This window comes from Atractosteus spatula, unplaced genomic scaffold, assembly GCF_055471065.1.
Source record: "Atractosteus spatula isolate fAtrSpa1 unplaced genomic scaffold, fAtrSpa1.hap1 Scaffold_199, whole genome shotgun sequence".
Classification (NCBI taxonomy): Eukaryota; Metazoa; Chordata; class Actinopteri; order Semionotiformes; family Lepisosteidae; genus Atractosteus; species Atractosteus spatula.
In genome coordinates this window covers 34,180-55,347 of record NW_028296762.1, presented here as the reverse complement: position 1 = coordinate 55,347, position 21,168 = coordinate 34,180, and the positions used below count along the sequence as shown (strand labels likewise).

The 21,168-nt window shown below is 39.6% G+C and overlaps 1 non-coding gene across 1 annotated transcript; it reads left to right on the top strand.

Annotated features, from left to right (window-relative positions):
- The first annotated feature begins 1,434 nt into the window (after positions 1-1,434).
- Positions 1,435-1,506, top strand: trnaw-cca (transfer RNA tryptophan (anticodon CCA)). Its single transcript has one exon. It is a non-coding gene; the product is annotated as a tRNA-Trp (tRNA).
- The last annotated feature ends 19,662 nt before the right edge of the window (positions 1,507-21,168 follow it).

The window sequence follows — 21,168 nt, the reverse complement described above, 5'->3', positions numbered from 1 at the left end:
TTTTAAAAAGTACGAGAAAAGTACAACATGCTTAAGAATATTTATGGTTACATCCATATTACAATGAAGGTAAATATACCAAGATATTAAAATACAATTGTACAGTCCTAACTTAATAATGCCTGTGAAGTTTTCCAACAAATCCGAACTGTAATTTTGAAATATTATTGCTGAGACTGATAAGAGAGTACAAAGATCAAATTCAATGAGTGAAAATGCACCCGTAGTTCTCTAAACTGAGTTTCTTCCCTGAAATGACTTGCTTGCGAAGCACCAAGCAGCCTTGAACGGATCGCGGAAATCAAATATACAGTACAGATGGATTCAGAGTGTGCTTTCCAACTTTTGTGCAACATTTTCCTTTGATAGGGCAGAGTTGTCTTCACAATCTGGGTTAAATAAAAAGGAGTGACGTCAGTGTTAAACAGCTTTCCTTTTTGGGGAACAACGGTTGTGTTCCATATTTCTAATTATTTTGGTTTCAAGATCGCAATTTAGTGTGAAACATAAAAGCCAGCTGGATAAGCTTTATTAATTTCCCTCACGGGATCAATAAAGTATCTATCTATAAATCTCTTACACGTCATTTACAATGGCCTTTCAACTAATAGCCCGTGCAGGGACCAAACTCTAGCTGTTGGTACAGTACGAGTTGCGTAAGGCTCTGTAACGCGCAGATGAGAAACTAACCTCTGCTTCTTCATTATATACACAGTGAGCTATACAGTATATGCGAGCTTACTGCCTCCTACGGGCTCTGTATTTGATTGCGGTACAAGACCGGCCGTGGAGATAAAGTGAGACTGCTTTGTACCTTAAAAGGCTCATAGCGTCCCTGGGAGGGCTCAAACCACCACCCTTTCGGTTAACAACCGAGCCACAAAGACTCATGTACAGCTTAACACTTCTCGGTCTCGGTGAAAGTGATACACTCCGTAAAATTTCCAGAGATTCATTTATTTTTAAAGGAAAATCACCAACAGCGGCCGAGAGCTACTGGAGTTTTTTCATTCTATACTGCGATTTCTGAAGGGTACCCTGTGAAAATACGAGTTTTGACGAGAAGGGATGGACATATAAGGTCAGAAGGCTTGAGGAACTGAACTTTAAGGTGAAGACTGCGGGTTCAGTAGCAGCAGAACCTGATCAGTATCAGTTGACTCCGATATACCTTGAAAATGAACTTGGGGATTTAGAGTCAGACGTGCTACCGTTGCACTATGGGGTACTTAATTTAAAAAAAAAATAGGAAAACAAATCAGTGTTCCTGGATCTGTAATTGAGAACAACACCTGCACAAGAGCTGCGCAGGAAGAATAAAATGTTGTCTGGGAAGAAGAGACTCTCTTCGGAAGAGCAGCGCTCTTCACAGGAGATTTTTTTTTGTGAGGCTGATTTGTCTCCTTTGAGGAATTCAAAGACGCTGATGACCGCGACCTCGTGGCGCAACGGTAGCGCGTCTGACTCCAGTTCAGAAGGCTGCGTGTTCAAATCACGTCGAAGTCAGCTGTTAGTTTTTCAGGTTCTGCTAGTCCTGAACACCATGCAGTTGAGTTCTATCTGAACACCACATAGATGATCTAAACAAAATAGAGCAGTACAGGACACGCAGTGTGGAGCTCACACAGCGAACAGCCTTGAACACGAGAAAAGGCACCGTTCACATCTGCTAAACATCACGTCCAACTTTAGAGACAGCTACATCATAGAATGGAATCCCGGAAGTTTCAGGTAACTTTCTTTTTAAAAAATACAGGTTCAAGCAAACCTGAAAGTTAGGGAGTTTCGGACACTTTTCTTTTATTAAATAGTGTCTGAAGCCTGAAAATGTAATTTGAAAAAAAAAACGCTATTGGACATTAGCAGGTGCTTTTTGTAACGATTTGCTATTTCATGCTGGAAAACAAAGGAAACAGACCCAACGTTTGCTTTCAGGTGCGGTTCATTACATAATAGACATCTATTACTGAGGAGCTTGAATAAAATGTACACGAGTCAGGTAGAAGTCGAACCTATAATCTTATGATCCGAAATCAGCTGCGTTATTTATTAAACCGCTGGTATTTCACATAACCTGAATTCCCCCATAGTGTGCTCAGCGCCGCTGCTAGTAATACACCGCCACGTCTAAAATTTCAAAGTGAGAAACGTGTTTTCTGATTTTTTATGTTTTAAAATATCATCTCATTAAATCAGACAAAGGGTTTATGTTTCGCACTGAAATTCCGATTGATTGAGAATTCAAAGAAAGACTTTCTTCCACAACACCGTATAATTATCACATCCACCAGACTCTCCAACCTCTCCAGACCTTGCTGGGTGAGCATTTGCTCCGATAAATTAGGTCACGTATCATGTTAAATCACTTCTTCTCAACACAACATTTCCTGGTGCACGTTTTCTCTATGAAAAAAAAAATACATTTTTCCCTTGCACGATTTCTCGTTTTTATCAAAGCGTACAGAAAGAAAAAAGAGGAAGAAATAGTGTTGCAAAAGAACTCTGTCGCCCTTGGGAGATGTCAAACCCATTGGACATGAAAAATGCCAGATAAAAGCCAGTTCTCTTCGTTTCTCAGTGTCGGGGCTGCTACTGTATGTAAAAGAGGCAATTTGCTCTGAGAGCAGGTTCAGCGCTTACTGAACGCAGATGTCTCAGAGCGGTGTGTCCAAGTGGCTGTAAAAGGAAACAGCTGTCCTGTCACCATAGCTTAGTTGGTTAAAGCGCCTTTTTATTAAACAAAAGAACCTAGGTTCAAATCCCAGCTGTGTATTTTTTCCTATCTTGTAGTACAGAACGTACCATTTTGGTCACTCACAAAGGGCTTGATTTCGTTAAATGCATGTGTTCATTTCCTTTCTGGAAAACTTGTTTTTGATGAAATTCACACAGCTTGCGAAAAATGAAATTCAATTCTTGGTTATCAGTGCAGAAGAAATATTACCGGCTGGCAAAAAGAATGGTAAGAGATTTTTTTTAACCGGAAACTTGTGATTCGAGAAAAAATGTCCAGCAGTTAGTCTCTGTGGCGCAATCGGTTAGCGCGTTCGGCTATTAATCAAAAGGTTGGTGGTTCGACGCCACCCGGGGAAGGGCTTCTTTGGCGATGTAAATATTGTCTTCGCATAGGTCAATTGGATTTCTCAGCGAAACCATAGCCATTTTAATATTTGTAGGAAATGCGAGTGTTCAACACGTGTCAAAAATGTCCAATAATGCCCAACATCGCAACTCCCCAGAAAACCATATTCTCACAAGAAAAATGATCGTCGAATCATTTATACTCCCGTCACATCCTCTGCTGAAATATTTTAAAAATACAATGCAGATTTGTTTGAGAACTTGACTAGCATTGTTACGTTAGCACTGTGCAGTTGGATTTTGATATTTTGACATATTTACCTTAATTTTAAACATAAATACAATCTATTGTAATTGTGTTGTAATATTAAAATATGTTAGCTGAGGATGCAAAGGGGTGAAAGGGAAAGGTCAGAGGGTATAGTAACAACAAGGTTAGGATTGGTGGAGGTGGCAGGGGTGTTGATGGTTTTTCTCTGTAGAGGATGATTGAGTTTTTTATCCTTCTCTGAAGTGAGAAACTGGAAGAGTTGGGAGTTGAGAGATCTGATGAGGTTAGATATAAAAGGAAGATGATGTTGAGCTGTTAGCGGTAAAAAATACTTAATGTCTTTGATGTTGTCATCAAAGATAAACTGCAGTAAGCAAAGATAAAAAGAAAATTATCTTTGCTTACTGCCCTGTCTTTCTCACACCTGAAGAAGGCTCCACGGCCAACAAGTTGTGTTTCCTTTCTTCTCTTTTCAGCATGGAATAACCCTTTACTTGTTCCTTTGCAGCATACGCATGCTGACGCAGCTACTCACCTGATATTTAAATTTCCTATAATCACAAATATGAATGTCCACTGTGGGTATTTTTTCCATGATTATTTATTCTGTCATTGAAGCATATTTTATGTCATACCGAAGTGTCATAATCACTGAATTTTTTTTTTTTCATTTAGAAAGTAAGAAAGTGATAAATCACTATGAATTGCATTTAGCCTGTTCTGATCTAGATTGTCTATATACTTTAACATGCCATGTTCACAATGTCACAACTCAGAAATGCAACAGTGAAGTGTTGTAATTACCAATGTACATAGTGTCGGAACATTGAGATGTTTTGGTAATGAGGAAGGAGGGACATGCCAGGTTCACAGGGTCATATTTAAAAAAATAGCACAGTAAAATTTCCTAAAGTTCAGGATTTTGATAGTCTGTTCCATTGTCTCTCACACCTCAGTGTCAGAATTTTTAGATGTTTTTATACAGATGCAGCCATTCAAAGTGCGCGTCACAGACACGTACCGCAGGTGACGTCGCTCAGTATGACGCAAGATGACGCGTGGCACCGCAGTAAGTGATTGGTTGACCGACAGGGGCACTCGTGGTCCGTTGGTCTGTCGTAGAAAGACTTACAGTAAAAACGTCTTTGCTGTGCCCGTTGTAGATATTGAATTTTACCACTGAAGGGAAATCTTAGTAGCTGAGCATAAAAAGAATAGGAGCATACTGTAACGCGTGTGAAAGCCATAAACGATATTAATTTTGGAACATAAACATACAGTATATAGCTGGTCTTGGTACTTTAAAGAAAAAAATACACACCGGTATTCCATTTCTCCCTAAACATTGTAAGCTTCGAAGTCTTTAACTAACGTGATACCGGAGTCAACAAGCATACTTTTAGAATTTGATTAAAAGGGAATATAATATGGAATCGCGTATCTCAAGAATTTAATAACGGTATGATTATATCCGTGTACTGCGGCAGGGCTGTGTAGGGCTGTTTCGCCTGCCTGCTCCAGCGAGCTGACTGTAGCCGACTGGTCTAGGTGCGTGCCTGCCAACGGGCAGGCTGTGTGCTCGAATCCAGCTGGACCTTCTAGTTTTATTTATTTATTTTTTAATCGCGTAACATAAACATATTACCGTATGCAAACTGTACTGTATACAGTATGTATATGTATATTTAATGTCTTAACTGTGCCCGTTTAATTGAATTTAAAAAAATTATTTAACACGAACATTAAGCTGTTTACATCTTCCGCCTGAGAACAGTCACCCGTTGCTACCCAACGCAGAATGGTGATTGGCTGACACCATCTGACACCCCTCTGATTGGAGAAAAAAGACGTGCTGGTTTGCTATACATACTGTAACAGGAAGAGGATTTCTTTCTATTCAAAACGTGTATTTTAAAAGTTTAAGTAAAAACCTTACAGCGTACACAGATTTCTAAACTGATCAGGATCGTTATCTTTGTCTTATGCATAATAATATTCACCGCTCTGTGCAGCAAATTAATAATAGACTTTATTTTATATAGCGTTTTAAACGAATAAGTAATTAGATTGCTCATAAACCTAATCACTTGCTTTTTCTTTTTATTTAGGCTCAGATTTCAACTATAGATCGTATTATTAATAACCATAATAACAACCAACCAACAAAAACAACCATATAAACATAATACCAACCAAAAACATAGATAACAACCACAATACAAAATCAAATATATCAAACCATTTTACTCTCGCAAAGTCCTCCAATTATCATAATCCCGCCCCTTATGCAAAACCAAACCTTCCTCCCATCCCAGTTTATCCTGTTTATCATAAACAAAATCCACCTCAATTTTCAACATAAAGCATTACACAAAATCAATACCTCAACACTCCATACTCAACAACGATAATTCACAAACAGCCAGAACATGTAACTACACATTCCCAAACAGACCTAATTTCCATAGCCCCGCCCCTTATGCAAAACCAACATCCCTCCCCTGTTCTCTCTCTCCCCTGGCGGTTGTAATTGTTTTTATTTTCAAATAAATTTTAGCAAAGTCATGCATTTTAAAAATCTTAAGATTTTTATATTTATGTCTTTCTTTAGTGGTTTCATTAGTGACAAAGGCTAAACTTTCTTGGAAAAATGTCTTTTATGTAAACCATGTTTGCTATTTATTCATTCAGGGCTAAAATATGTTCATTGTATTCTAATGAAAGAAGGGTTCCTTTCGCCGTAGTCGGGAGCCTAGCCTTTAACTAGTAAGTACTGTACTTACTGGGTTTTTGAGGGGGGGGGGGGGGGGGAGTGTCTTTCGCTGGAAATCTCGCCTCCTACTTTGAAAATACCCGTGAGACGGTTCAATTCGTCACAGCCAGCACTCCTGCAGAGAGGGGGGTTGTACTTGGAGTGTATACAGTACACGCGTTATGCTCTTCGTTAATGTCTAAGCCGGAACATATCATTATATCTCATTTTGTATTTCTTAAAAAAAATCGTTTTCCCAGCCTAACAGTATTGTTTTTAACCTGTAAATTTGCTGGACAGAGAGGTGAACATTATTACACAGAAGACAAAGATAGCGATTTACGTTGCATTGTGTATCGTGCTGCTTTAATACAGTTTTAAATAATTGGAAGTCTAAACAGTATCAGCTTTATTTATGGGTTTTAAATAAAGGTGATTTAAACGCGATTTAAATCAATATAAATGTTTATATTGTAACGCATAGGTGACTATTCATTGTTATTAAAATGACTTAAATTCGATCATGTTGTGATATTTAGAAATATACATTTGTTTGGTGCGAGTGAAGTTTTATTTAATCTCTGAGCCATACTGATTATTCTGGAAGCGAGTTTCCGCCAGGGAGTAAAAAAAAAACACACTATGGTATTCTCTCCAATGCAGTGCAGTTAAAAACATACCTCTGATGCTGCTCCTAAATGAATATCGTTTATGACCATCAGAGGCTTTATGCTCCTTTTCTTTTTTCCAGTGGATTGAACAGGGAGAGGCATTTCATGATGTACTTTTCACTGATGAAACAACAGTGGCTCTGGAACAGTTTTCAACCATGTTGTTTTATAAAAAGGGGAGATATGTACACGTTACTGAAGCTAAAAGTTTAGCCTTTGTCACTAATGTAAACACTAAATAAAGACGTATAGAAATCCCTACGTTACAGACTGTATATGGCTGGTATTGGTAGTTTAAAGAAAAAATACACACCAGTATTCCACTTTCTCCCTAAACATTTTAAGCATCAGAGTCTTACATGTGGTTATTTATTGCATAATTTAATTTTGAAAGCCACTGAGACATCAGGTACTACTGTTGTATTTATGAAAAAGAAACAAAACAAAAAACATACTAACAACTGTGCCATCCTACTCCTTAGTTAATACATTTTATTATTCATAAACAGTTAACATTGTTAGCAAAATATTTTGAATTATATTTATCCCTATTTTTTCTTTAGTTTTGTATTTAACTTATTATATGATAGTCAGACTTAATGTATATTTGAACAATGAAATGAAAATATATTTTTACAAGATTTTACATTAAGCACTTAAAATTAATATGGTTAATAAAAGTAAACTGTAACATGCTGTAACAAGATCGGTTAAACTGCGAAGAAAATGCTTTCAGAGAAAATGTTTCAGGTGTGAAGAACATAGATCTCTAATGCAATTTCAACCAAACCTGTTCCCACACACCCTGCCCCCACTACCATTAGAATATACACAAACATTCGCGTTTCATTCTGAGCAGAAGACCCTCACACCTGAAGAGTGCTGGCTGTGACGAATTAAACCGGTCTAACTGGCTTCAATCACAGACCATGTGACATGGGACTCAGTAAACTAACAGCGCCACTGGATTTGATAATACCTAACCAAAATCCGCAATATGGAAACAGAACCTGTGTGATTGTTGATAGATGATGTACTCGTAACATTTTTTCAAGACGAACTACAACATTTAAAAAATGACTTGTATGTACTTGATCTCTAATCAATCCACGGGTCCCAGCACAAAACGAAAGTAAAATGCATACCGTTTCGCGCTTCTTATTAGTTGCTCAAAAGTAATTTGACCGTATGAAATGCATAATATAAACCTAGAAACATATACGTGAGCAGTACTTAAGCACTGTAGTATCGGTGTTAAGACATACCTCTCAAATACTGTAAATCAAGTTAAAAATATCTCAAGACCGATTCTGGTCGTAATGAAACCATGTTTCGTGTATGTTTTCTTTTTCATCTTGAAATAACTCATTTCTAAATACCTTTTTCACTGTTAACATCTTGCAGCAACTTTGCGAGCAAAATATACACTCTGACAGTTCATCCTGCTACCAACATTAAATAAAACAAATCTTAAGATTTCTATATTTATGTCTTTATTTAGTGGTTTCATTAGTGACAAAGGCTAAACTTTCTTGGAAAAATGTATTTTATGTGTTGCAGAAAAAACTGACTTGCTTTAACAAAATATGTTTACAAATCCTTTCACCTGGCATTTTCGTAGTTAGAAATTATGGAACGCTCTGTTAAAAGCAAGGGAGTTTTTATGTCCGTTGCAGTTCTTTTGCAACATGAATATAATTATATCGTTATTAATTTCTTGAGATACGCGATTCCATATTATATTCCCTTTTAATCAAATTCTAAAAGTATGCTTGTTGACTCCGGTATCACGTTAGTTAAAGACTTCGAAGCTTACAATGTTTAGGGAGAAATGGAATACTGGTGTGTATGTTTTCTTTAAAGTACCGAGACCAGCCATATACTGTATGTTTATGTTAAGATTTCCCTTCAGTGGTAAAATTAGATATGAATATTCAATACTTAAACGGGCACAGTTAAGACATTAAATATACATATACATACTGTATACAGTACAGTTTGCATACGGTAATATGTTACGCGATTAAAAAATAAATAAAACTGGAAGGTCCAGCACCTTCCACCTGGATTCGAGCACACAACCTGCCCGTTGGCAGGCACGCACCTAGACCAGTCGGCTACAGTCAGCTCGCATGAGCAGGCAGGCGAAACAGCCCTACACAGCCCTGCCGCAGTACACGGATATAATCATACCGTTATTAAATTCTTGAGACACGCGATTCCATATTATATTCCCTTTTAATCAAATTCTAAAAGTATGCTTGTTGACTCCGGTATAACGTGAGAAATGGAATACCGGTGTGTATTTTTCCATGTGATATTTTAAGCTCTAGTTGAATGATAGGTGTCGCATTTTAAATCATTTTCGTAGTTAGAAATTATGAAACGCCCTGTTAAAAGCAAGGAAGTTTTTATGCCCGTTGAAGTAAAACAAAATGCCTGACAAAGTATGGCTTGGACAGATTCCAAGTGCTTGTACAAATGTGCTAAAGAAATTATACTTTGAGTATACAGCTTGTCCAAAGTCATCCATTATTAATACTATTAGTAATATCTTCGGTAAAGGCTTTGATGCATAAATATTTCTGATAAAGGTAGGTTGTGTACTTTTGTCCAACTGAGCAATCTTGCTTTCATAAAATATACCAACATTTTAATGACTGAAGATTAACATGCTGTAATACACTGTTCAAAATTAAAGGCTCAAATGCTGTACATGAGAGGTTAAGCTCCCCCTGGCGGTTTTACAAGGTGACGCCGGATAGTTTCCGGCAGAGCGTCAAATGATGCGCGATTAACCACGTGACACTGCGTGATACCGCGACACGCCCACCGGGGTATGCCGCAAAATAACGCACCCATTTTGAATGGCTGCATCTGTAACCAGGGGGTAGGTTTATAGCAAGAAGCAGAAAGTGCCATCACCCGTTGCTCATCCTCGGTTAACCATATATTCTCATATGCCATGTTCTAGACGTCCCATTTATATTAAAAAGTTCTTGTAAAATGCAAGATTTTAAGACTTTTTATGGTCAGAAGGCAAGGTCGTGGTAAATATGCAGAAAGTGCCTGTGAACTTCTGTTTTGTCTTATTTACTTATTGTGTTTGTGTTACTGTGAGTTTTGAAAATTGGTTTACAATTTTCTGAAATGTGTTTCACACAAAAATGTTATTTGGATAGTCACTACTTACATATTCCCATTTACTGAGGATAAATACAGTAATCCATCCCGATTAGTACTTTTAAAAATTACTGTAAAGAGCCATCTACAGGCGAAAGGCGGCATAACATCACAGCAGCAGCATTTAAGGCAGAAGAAGAAGCTGGCGAATAAGAAGCCAGCTTCAGCCTCGTTAATGCAATACCATTGGGTGAAGTGGAAAAATATTTCTTGCTCTGAATCCTAACATTTTTATAGGAGGTGTTCTAGTACTTCTTGCCTCAGATAAAATTGCCAATACACTTATTTCTACTCCATCAATAGTAGCAGCGTTATCGGTACTGAGTCCTAAATGTACGTCCTGTCATCATATAAAATGTCAAAAGTTTCAACTGCATTCAACTGATCAAAGTTCTCTTCGATGACAGTTATAATTTTATCCAAAATACATCCGAAACAAATTCGCACTGTTTTTTTTTATCCAGAAGAGCATCATCATGAGACTCAAAACATACCTGTTTTTTCTTCTTTCCAGGAGGAAGGATTGTTCAGATGCAAACACTGGTCCAAAATCAATGTACTCTCCTATCGCTGTTGCTTCTTTAAATCCTTCATTTGAACGTCGATATTGAGGGATGATATCGTACAAATTGTGGTTTTCTTTTAAAGCAAATTATATTAAAGTATGAGCCTCTGTTATACTGTAGTTGTCTTGGAAGTTTCGAAAGGTATAATATACCCCCTTGTGCCCTCAGCTAAAATATGATAAAATACAACAAAATTTATTTACATAGAACAGCACTTATGGTTACATGTATATTAAAATTAAGATAAATATACAAAAGTATTGAAATACAAATGTACAGTCCTAACATAATCATGCTGTCCAACTATCTTTTTTGCTTGTCAAGTTCTCCAACAAATCTGTGTTGTAATTTAATTTTAAATATTCTAACTAAGGATGCATCAAGAGCATAAATGAATTCTTCTGCCAGCCGTTCAGTCCTTGGCTGAATATGATGTCCTTGAATGTTGGTCATTATTGGCCATTCCCAGTGATATTGACTTACGTACTTAATTGTTTAACAAAAACATTCACATGTCTTGCAAATATCAAGTGGGTTAAGGTTTTGCTAAGAAATCCGAATAAGTAGAGATGAGGTTTACATTGCAATAATGAGAAGTGCATTTCTGGGTGGGCTCAAACCACTAACCTTTCAATTAACAGAGACTCACATGTGTCCCTTTTCTCCATTTGCAAGCTTAAAAAAAGAAAATAATGCTTTTTTCTTACCAGCCTGCGATATACAAGGCAAGATTTGTATTTCATCTTTCACAAGCTGTATGAATTTCATGAAAAGCAAGTTGTTCCAGAAAGAAAATGAAAACTTGCGTTAAACAAAATCAAGCTGTACGTAATCATCCATAGTGATTCATTTTGTAAGACAAGCACTGCTGGGATTTGAACTCAGCATCTCCTGTTTTAAGAGGAAAGCATGTTAACCAAATCAGCCAAAGTGCCATCAATGGATCAACACCATGTCTGAGTCAGTGATTGCAGCTGACAGTCACTGGAGGACAGTTCATCGTTCAACAAGTCAGCCTGCATAATGAGGGGGAAGAGACTGACTTCTGTGATGCAGTATCGACAAATACTAACCTTCTGTCCAACTGTTCTCTGCTGCATTCTGGATTAGCAGGTAAATATTGGTTTCCATGAATGTGTAGGGGTTTTGTGTATTTACTGGGACAATTATTAATTGTAGCAGTAAGTCACAAAATGATTCTTTGATGGCTATTAGAAAACCGACCTTGTGAGTTAACTCATTAACGCACACACACAGATACTAATACACTTATTAATACATAAAATGTGCATATAAACATAACAGATCTTAAGAGTGTGGGTTAGCAGAATACAAAAGGTATATATTAAATCATGAAGAGTTCCAAACCAAGAGGGACATACATTCCGTATACCATTCATTTAGACTGTTTCGTAAATGAACTGGGATTACAACTTCTACACTAGATACTCAAAAGCAAGTACATCACTCATAGGTATTAGATTGATATCAATTGTGGTTGAGGTAACAATTGAATTCTCGAGCTGTAATGCAGAATGTTGAATACTCATCCGATCTGTGTGGATTCAGATCTCCCGCGGACAAAAGAAGTAGTGGCAGGCTGTTGCTGTGTGCAATCGGCACTCTCTGGCTCGGTGCCAGGCAGTGGCCGGTGCGGCTGGCGAGAAGGAGAGGAGGGAGAGATTCCTGTTGCGATGCGCTGCTGATGCTCTTTGAAGACCGGCTAGTTAGTGTTGGCTGAAACTAGCAGAGCTTGTGCACATGGAAAGTGACTGCGGGTCCAAGCCAGTCACACTCTTTAGATGGGAAGAAGACCAGTTCGTTCCCGATGTAGCGCTAGCCCTGAATCCTGAGATTCAGCTGTCGACAGTTCCGACCGTAGTTCACTCGTTGATCAGGCAAGCTTTGGCGGTGGAGTACCGGTGGTTCACGAGGCTGTCAGCTGGGCTAACCTACGGTAGTTCAGTGGCTAAAAGTTCCGCGGGCATTCGAGACCCATGTGGGGTTACCCTGCCCTACCAGTTCCTGATTGGCTGATTGAGGTGGAGGATGAGTAACAATGACCTCTGTCCTTAGGGTTGTAAACCTTGGGATGAGACTCTCCCATGGAATCTCCCAGACAGTAAGGTGCCAGAGATGACCATTTATTAGGGTGGCTGGTGAATCTCAGCCCTGGGAGCTGTTCCTTATCAGGAAACTCTATCAGCTAGAAAAACACCTTAAATGTGAACCAGATGGAATGGCCTCTCTGTATCCAGCTGCACTGAGATGAGGGAGAGAGGGACTGGCAAGGGAGCAGCAAACTTAATTCCTGTATTTTAAATACGCCTTGCTGCTACAGAAGTGTCCATAGACAGAGAGATCGCTGAACCTCACTGTTCTGGCATGTCCGTTAGCCTCCATCCTGCTTCAGCAATGAATGCAGCGGGGCACATTCTGAGAGAGATGCGGTCAATCAGGTTGCAGGAAAACCACGCTATGCTTTTTTTTGAGATCCTGAAAAGGCCAGAGAGGCCATGTATATGTGTGCAGCTGGATGTGTATTTGCAGGTGGCGTAGCAAATTCTGCTGAAGCCCCACTGCCTGGTGTGGACGGTAGCTGTGCATGTTGCAGCAGAATTGTGCATGTGAGATCAAGGGGGCATGTCATGTGTTTCAGCACTTCACTCCCTTCAGTAGCACGTGATTCCCTGAGTCCAAAACAATTGTGAGTTCTTTAGATGACCTGTGGACCAATCTTTCACGATGAAGAATTCCTTAAGAAGAATAGATCTCGGCCCACCATCCCAATGCCCCCGTCTCAAAACAGCAACCTCCCACTGCCCTTAGTCTGCAAGGCAGTCCTTTCAAGTGCGATGACAACGCCGGGACCTTCATTGCCTATTGTACAAGCTGAACTTTTGTGCTCATCAATACAATGCTCTTTCCATCAACTCATCTTGTCTTTTGACGCTTCGTGTTTTGCGCTCCTTTGACCATCGGCATATCGGGTGACTGCAAACACTGAAGTTCTTGCTTACGGAGTGTGGAACATTGTTTTGAAAGGATCGCTGTTCTGTCATGTTGACGCCGAGTGAATCTTTCTTTGGGCAACATGGGCAGCCTGACAGCAGCGCGAAAGAAAGTAATGGCAAATTTCTTGACTTATTTCTGAATGTGAATGTTCTTCAGGAAAGGGATGCGGCATTGCTTCTCCCCCATGTAAAGGTCACACGTTCCAGACGTGGTTATGAGAGAACAGTTGCCGCAAGTGTCTGAAAAGAGCAAGAGAGGAAGTGGCCCTGCCCCGAAACTCACAACTTTCTGATGATGAGGTTATGAGGATGCGAGAGGTCCCTCATTTGTAAGGAATCCACTGTAACAGCTGCTGCCCTGTAGTCGTTGGTGCAGTAGGTGACTAAGCAGAACACCAGATGATATTAGAACGTTCCTGAATATAGTGGAAATAATATCCTCAGTCAGAAATGAACTTGCATCAGTCGCTTGAATTTTATTGTAATATTTCCCTAAAATTGCTATAAAGACACACCAGAAATATACACAGTGAAGTTTAATTAATTCTTGTTTATTAATCAGTGCAATTTAACAATGTATTTTAATGTCTATAAGATTCGATATTTCAGCTAATAGATGTAGAGCCTTAATATGCAATAGTGAATTTTCAGAATTCCTGGGGAGCAACAAGAACAAAAATTAAATACATATTTAAATTCAGTGTATGTCTTAAATGCGATCTGGCCCCTCTGGCTGTTAATTTAATAGATTTGTTGAAATTTTCATTAGGATGGTACTCTACACTTTTGAGAGTGAAAAGGGATAGGATTTGGGGATTCCGAGTATAACGTTTGTAGGCCAGTGTAAGGACATGTCCTCTTTTTAAAAGTCATTATTTAAGACAGTTCTGAACACTCTCACTTCTCTCACTCACTCACTCACAAAGTCAGAGGAGCAGATTGTTTCAGGTCATTTTAGTTCACTGTAGTTACAGAGGTCTCTCCTCTGTAGCATTTTTGACTTATAAGTAAAACAGAAATTATATTTGCAAATTAATTGTATTTGCAGCTCTAAAAAGATAAACTTCAGAGACTTCTGTAACAGATCTTTTCAGGTCATTTCAGCTCAGTGCTGCTCCTCTGACCTTGGGAATGAGTCTTAGGAAATTCAGAACAGCGTGTTGCTCGCCTCTGACTTGCTCTGCGGACCAGTCCAGTAGGAGCTGCACAGTCACTATGACGTGTGCAGTCCTACACCGCCTTGATATCAACAGGATGAACCTCCTCTTCCATCTGCAAGACTATCAGCACTCTGGCTGTATATTACTGGACCACAGCCACAGGACAGAGAAGGGGCAGTGTTCCTACGAACTATCATGAATAATCACTTTTAAAAAGACGTAGAAGGTTCTTTCCTTGAACGTACCCTTACATTTGCCACCACAACTTAATTCTCTGTACCCCCAAATCCCCAATATCCCTGCTTTCCCCAGAGAGTCCTGGGACCCTCTCAAACTGCTAGGCGGTGCGGTCAGTTACAAAATAAAAGAAATTCCTTTATTTAGGCATCGTCATTCCCCGACATTTCCTTGGCCCAGTGTACAACATTGGACACACACCTTCGGAAATGTCTAAGAGGACACATTTTGTGGATATCAGAGATGAACCGCTGTTAATAAAGACCCTGCCCTTCACAAGCACTTGAATATTCATTCAACCTCTGGGTGAAGCCATTTCCAATTGGGGCTCCTTCTCACCAGTTACTTCCCACAAGTAACTCCAGTCGTTGGGATGTTGGAATGACAGATGACCCAACTGGTGATGTGCTTGTGTGAGCCTCAGTTAACTGGTGTCATGGGATACCAGATTACAGCGAACAACAGTCCCTCGGTAACAACAACATAGTGAGAGCTATTACAGCAATCTACAGCTAGTCCATATTAGGAGAGCAGGACGAATGACCGGAGACAGTTCATCACATCCTTTTACAGAATACATTTGGTTACAAAACAGATCATGACCCTTTTGCCCTTTCTATTTCCACATAAGATACAAGAACAGTGTTAGATTGCAAGGCTTAAGGAGTTGTTTCAGACCTTGCACAGGGAAATGTAAATATAATTAATATGAATATATTTAGAGGTCTCAGGTTTTGCAGTCTTATTTTCCAATAATAGAAAAACACAGTGACAGCAGTTAATTAGTACAAGTACACATCTCATTTCATTTCAAGTACACCTGTACTTCACCGGGTGCCAACAGCGTCCGAAAGCGATGGTCGAACGGGGATTGATTTCTGTTGTTTAAGTTGTGGTACGTGTTGCCAACTAAAGTTCAAACGCTTTCTACAATCTTTGGCTGAACGTGGATCTTGTAGGTCAAACAAATGTGTCGTGACTGAGGATGCCTCTTCTTCGTGTCTTCGAACAGCTTCCAGTCCATTTCGTCCAGCAATTTCCCTCACGGGATCAATAAAGTATCTATCTATCTAGCCAGCCCGGCAGAAGAACATGCTGGATTCTAGGGAGATGCGCGATGGCCCTTACACAGGCGACGACCAGGCAGGAAGAAGGTTTCAGCAGATGAGACACGGGTCTGGAGATGTCCACCTTCACCAGGTTACTCAGGCGCCCCAGACAGTGGAATAATTCCTGCCAACCTCTTTCTGTGGTGTTGATGCTGTGATCTATAATGAGTTTATGAAGTCCAAGGAAATGGCCATTTTGAGTTGCCTTTGCTAAAAAAAATATTTATATTTATTTATTACATGGAATAAGATAACATAAGATCACTTTATTAGCCATATACAATTTCTTGCATTAGGAATTTGTCTTTTCGCATACCACAGCTTGCCTTCCATGAGACAGACAGACAGAGAGAATCTTGGGGTCAGAGCCCAGGGTCAGCCATTGTACAGCGCCTCTGGAGCAGTTGGGGTCAAGGGCCTTGCTCAGGGCCCCAACAGAGTAGGATTCCTCTGCCGGCCGCGGGATTTGGACCAGCAACCTTCCAGCCAGAGGCAAAGTCCCTTAGCCACAGAGCCACCGCTCCTCCCATAGGCTGAATACAGTTGTGGTATCACAGCTGTAGGTAAGGACAGCTAATCAAGCATTTTAATTCATTTGGATGTCATTTCCAGGAACGTTTCAAAACAGTAGTATCAACCAAGATAATGTTTTCCTGATAGATAGGTTTAAACAATATTATTTTTTGAGAATACTAATGCTACTAAGTTTATATATATATCTAATAAAAAAAACTTCAATTGCATTGAAAAATGAAATGCACTATTGTTAGAAATAGAACTACTGTTTTCTTACAACACAGTCCTAACTTAATAGGATAACAATTCTGGCATGCAGCTTATAAAAAATTAGAAAAAGCTCTATTTTATTTTAACCAGGATATCCCACACGGGGTCGGAGGGGAGCTGGAGCCTATCCCAGCAAGTAACAGGCATAGGGCAGGATACACCCTGGATGGCACACCAGTCCATTACAGGGCAGACGAACACACACTCACAAACAGCAGGGTTAATTAACCTACCAGCATGTGGGTGGAAGCCCACATCAACACAGAGAGAACATACAAACGCCACACAGATAGCATCTTAGGAACTGAACCCAGGGCCCCAGCACTGACAGGTTTGATTTAGTTCTTATTTTTACACCATTTGAAAATCATACAGTAGACTTGTCATAACAAGCACTTATTCTGTTCTAGATCTATTCTAAACATAAAGGATCTCTGTACAACTTACCAAATGTGACAAGACTGTCATCTTTCAAACAGGAGTGCATTCGAAGGGACCTCAAGCACGGCAGTTTGACAAACTTTAATAATCATCTCAGCTGCCTTTTTAATGCCTTTTCCAAACGGCAGATGCAAGACTTCAAGGTTTTTAAGTTTCTGCAGTGCACAAGGTGAGAACACAGATAATTAGCAGCACTTATTTACTCAGCTCTATCCTATCCTCCTCAGCCTATCCCTTCAGGACATTCAGTCTCTTTACTATACATACTGTACAAATATGTGCAAGAGGGGAGTGAGTCAAGACAAACTTGAGGTTCTTGTCTGGACCGCATTTCCCAGAATGCTGTGGGGTGTGAGCTGCTGCCCGCTGTCACAAGACCTGCTGGTGGAAGATTATTGGTCAGGTGTCAGATCACAAAGAAGGAAGCTCAAGCTACCAAAAGTCACATGTTTTTTGTGAAGAGTCACAGAGAGAGAGAGACTGGAGTTAAGAGTTGTTCAGTTAAGGCTGGCAATTAGCTTAGCTGCCCACTCCTGATAGTGAGAGACTGAAAAGGAGCTAGATTATTCCTTTGGAGTTTGTTTTTTATTTCCCTGCACTATAAATAAACAGTCCTGTTTCTGAGCCTTATGCCTGTATTTGTGCATGTCTGTTTCTCTGCATTAGCCTGTGTTTAAAGACTGTTACAGCAAGTCCAATGGACAGTCAAATGTTTTCATCATTTGGTTTTCCATCACAGGGCACATATAGATGCCAGCTGTAGATATTTTAATGTTTTATAGACACACATACAATACAATATCTATGCAATGTATTTGAAAAAACTGATAATTCTGTCAACCAAATTCATCCATCCATTTTCTAGCCATGTTATCCAGTACAGAGCTGCATGGCAGCTGGCGTCTATCCCAGCAAGAAACACGTGCCTGGCAGATACATCCTGGATGTATCTAGATGTGCACATACCTATATAACCTACCACTGTGGGAGGACTGTGGGAGGAGACCAGAGCATCTGAAAGAAACCCACACTAAATCGGAGAGAACATGCAAACTCCCCACAGACAGAACCCAGGACCGGAATTAAACCCAGGGCTCCAGAACTGCTAATGCAATGACAGGCAATGCCAATGTCCCAGCAATACACCCCAGGGAGCCACCGTGCCACCCATGGACAGAGCAAGCTAATTGGTTTTAGGTCAACACAATCATGCCCAACATCCCAAAGAAATTGGAGCTGAATTGCAGAGCAAACAATCATTTCGCCTATATTAAAAAACTCAAAGAACTTTTGATCAAATCATAAATATGTTACAGTCACATTGTCAATAAGACGAGTCGTTCACATGAAAGCTTCAATAACTCAGTGAGAAGTGCCTGGCTTTTTAGAAGTTAGTTTCCACCTACCGAAAGCTGGCGTTACTTCCACAGTTTCAAACACTTCATTACACAGCTTCAGCACTTTCAGATTTGTGAATCTTCCAAGCTGTGCAACTGAGAAAAAAAACAAAACATTACAATTAGCAGAGATCACAACTACAACTGTTAGAGTGATTGTTTACTTGATAAAAGACCTCTTACATTTTCTCTTCTATTATGTCCAGAAATAGAATACCTTCTGTACAGTTTGATCTGTGAAAAGGTTGTGCAAGGGAAATAAACCTAGAATCACAATTTATTTTACTTTTATTCACACACTGTAAAATACGTCCTCCAAGTGAAAAACAAATGGTCAGACACTCTAAACAGTAATTTCAAATGAAAATGAGATAGAAACACTGGCTGGACATCTTCAGAATGAACAGTGAAATGTGAACCAAAGAGGACAGAAGGAAACTATGAGAGTGCAGAACAAGATACCCAGGCATGTTGTTGAGGGTAATGCCCTGGATTCAAGTGTTTCATAGCAAAAGCAGTGAACTACTCATGCAAGTTACATTCTGTCTTAGATTTCTAATTGATTTGGGATGAGCTGTAGACTTTTGTTATTTTGACATTATTTTGTCAGTAATATGTGAAAAAGTCTAGGCCAGGGTTACTAGTTTTGATAAACTCTTTAAAACCCGTTGGTGTGGATAAGAACTGCTAGAACAACAATCTGGAATATGATCCATCAGAACATGGCACAGACTCATTGGCAGAAGGAAACGGCTCACCAAAAGAGCTCAGCTGAGAACCGGTGAACGCTATGCAGCCCAGTCTGAGCTCCTGCAGGCTAGCGCAAGGCAGGGGGCTGATGATGCCTTCCAATGCAGGACAGGAGTCACTTTCCAATACAAAGCTGGACAAGAGTGGGAAATGTGTGAAAAGCCACGCTGAAACAGAAACAAAAAAACAAAAACCACCCATCAGCAGCTTCATACTGTTACTGGTGCAGACGATGACTGGTCACTCCTCCTGAAAACCACAGCCTCTGGTTCTTTCACCAAGAAGGGCAGTGCAATCACATTGCAATAATACAGTAGGAGTTTTCCCAATAATAATTACTGTATATTGATTTGACCTCAGCATTGTCCTTACCTTGATTCATTTTGGTATTGGTATTCTTAATTTATCTGCTTGTGCCTTTTCAAACAATGCTGTGACAACTCCCAAAGTGCGCTCTATTCCTTCGTCCTTTAACTTTCCATCAGTACTTTTGTAAGACTTACATTTTGGTTATTTGTAAGCATTAATGTAGCTTCTACTTGTCACACACTATCGCATTTATAAAGGGAAATTTGTAGTTGATTACATAAATAAGTTTGGAAATTTAAGATGGAATGCAGTTAAGGCAGATATTTAGATTCATGCAGCAATATTTTTTGCATTCGTATTGCTCCAAGGAACACATCTGTTCGGTCATGTTAAGTGTTTTTAAAGATAAAATGGTTTGATGTTTTAGAAGAAAATGCAGTCCAAACACCCATATTTGTTTGCTCTGGCACAATATTTCTGGAATCATGTTTTGATCACCTAAAAACTGCTTCCCAGTCTTGGTCAGGAGTAGCCATTCATTCCAATAGATCTTTGTTAGTCTGACTCATCCATCCACCCTTTTTCTAACCACTTATTCCAGTTCAGGGTTAGGGTTAGCCTTGTAGCGCAGTGGCCCTGGGTTCAATTTCAGTGCTGTCTGCATGGAGTTTGCATGTTTTCCCTGTGCTCATGTGGGTTTCCTCCCACATTCCACTGGCAGTGCTGGTAGGTGAACAGACCCTGATCTGAGTGTGCATGTATGTTTGTATCTGTCTGCTCTGCAGTGGGCTGGCATCCCATCCAGGGTGTATCCTGACTTACCCCTGTTACTTGCTAGATAGGCTCTGGCTTCCTCATGACCCTGTACTGTATAAAGCACTTTAGAAAATGGATGGATGGATTAATCTGATATTACCTAATATAGCGTCTTCCTCTTGTATGGTAATATTCAAGTACAGTTTCCTTAGAGTAACCACCTTACTGAATCCAACTGGTAGGGCACACACAATTCCTGGAGATGGACCCAGTACTAATTTCAGTTCCTGGCAGAAAATTAAAATTCAGAAAATTAGAAAAGGCGGTTTATTCATTAAACTCTAAGCTACTAACAGCCAACTTTCTGTAGTAAAACCGTGTTCAATATTCATGATTTCGCTTCTTTGCACAAAAGTGTTATAAGGTTTTACAATGTTATAAGGCACAACTGCATTAACATGACTTAACATGATTCTGGAGCAGTGCATCCTGGGTAATGCTTCAGTTGTTCAGTTTCCTTCAGGAAAGCGTAAGAAGTGGCTTGTATGTGGACCTGTTACCAGAGCAGTGCCTGTGCGCGACTCAGTGTTGTGTTGCCAGATAAAAGAAATATTATTAAAACAAATATCTTCCATGAATCCCTAAACTATCAATTTCAATTTACTTTCCTGTCAGTTATTCCTGT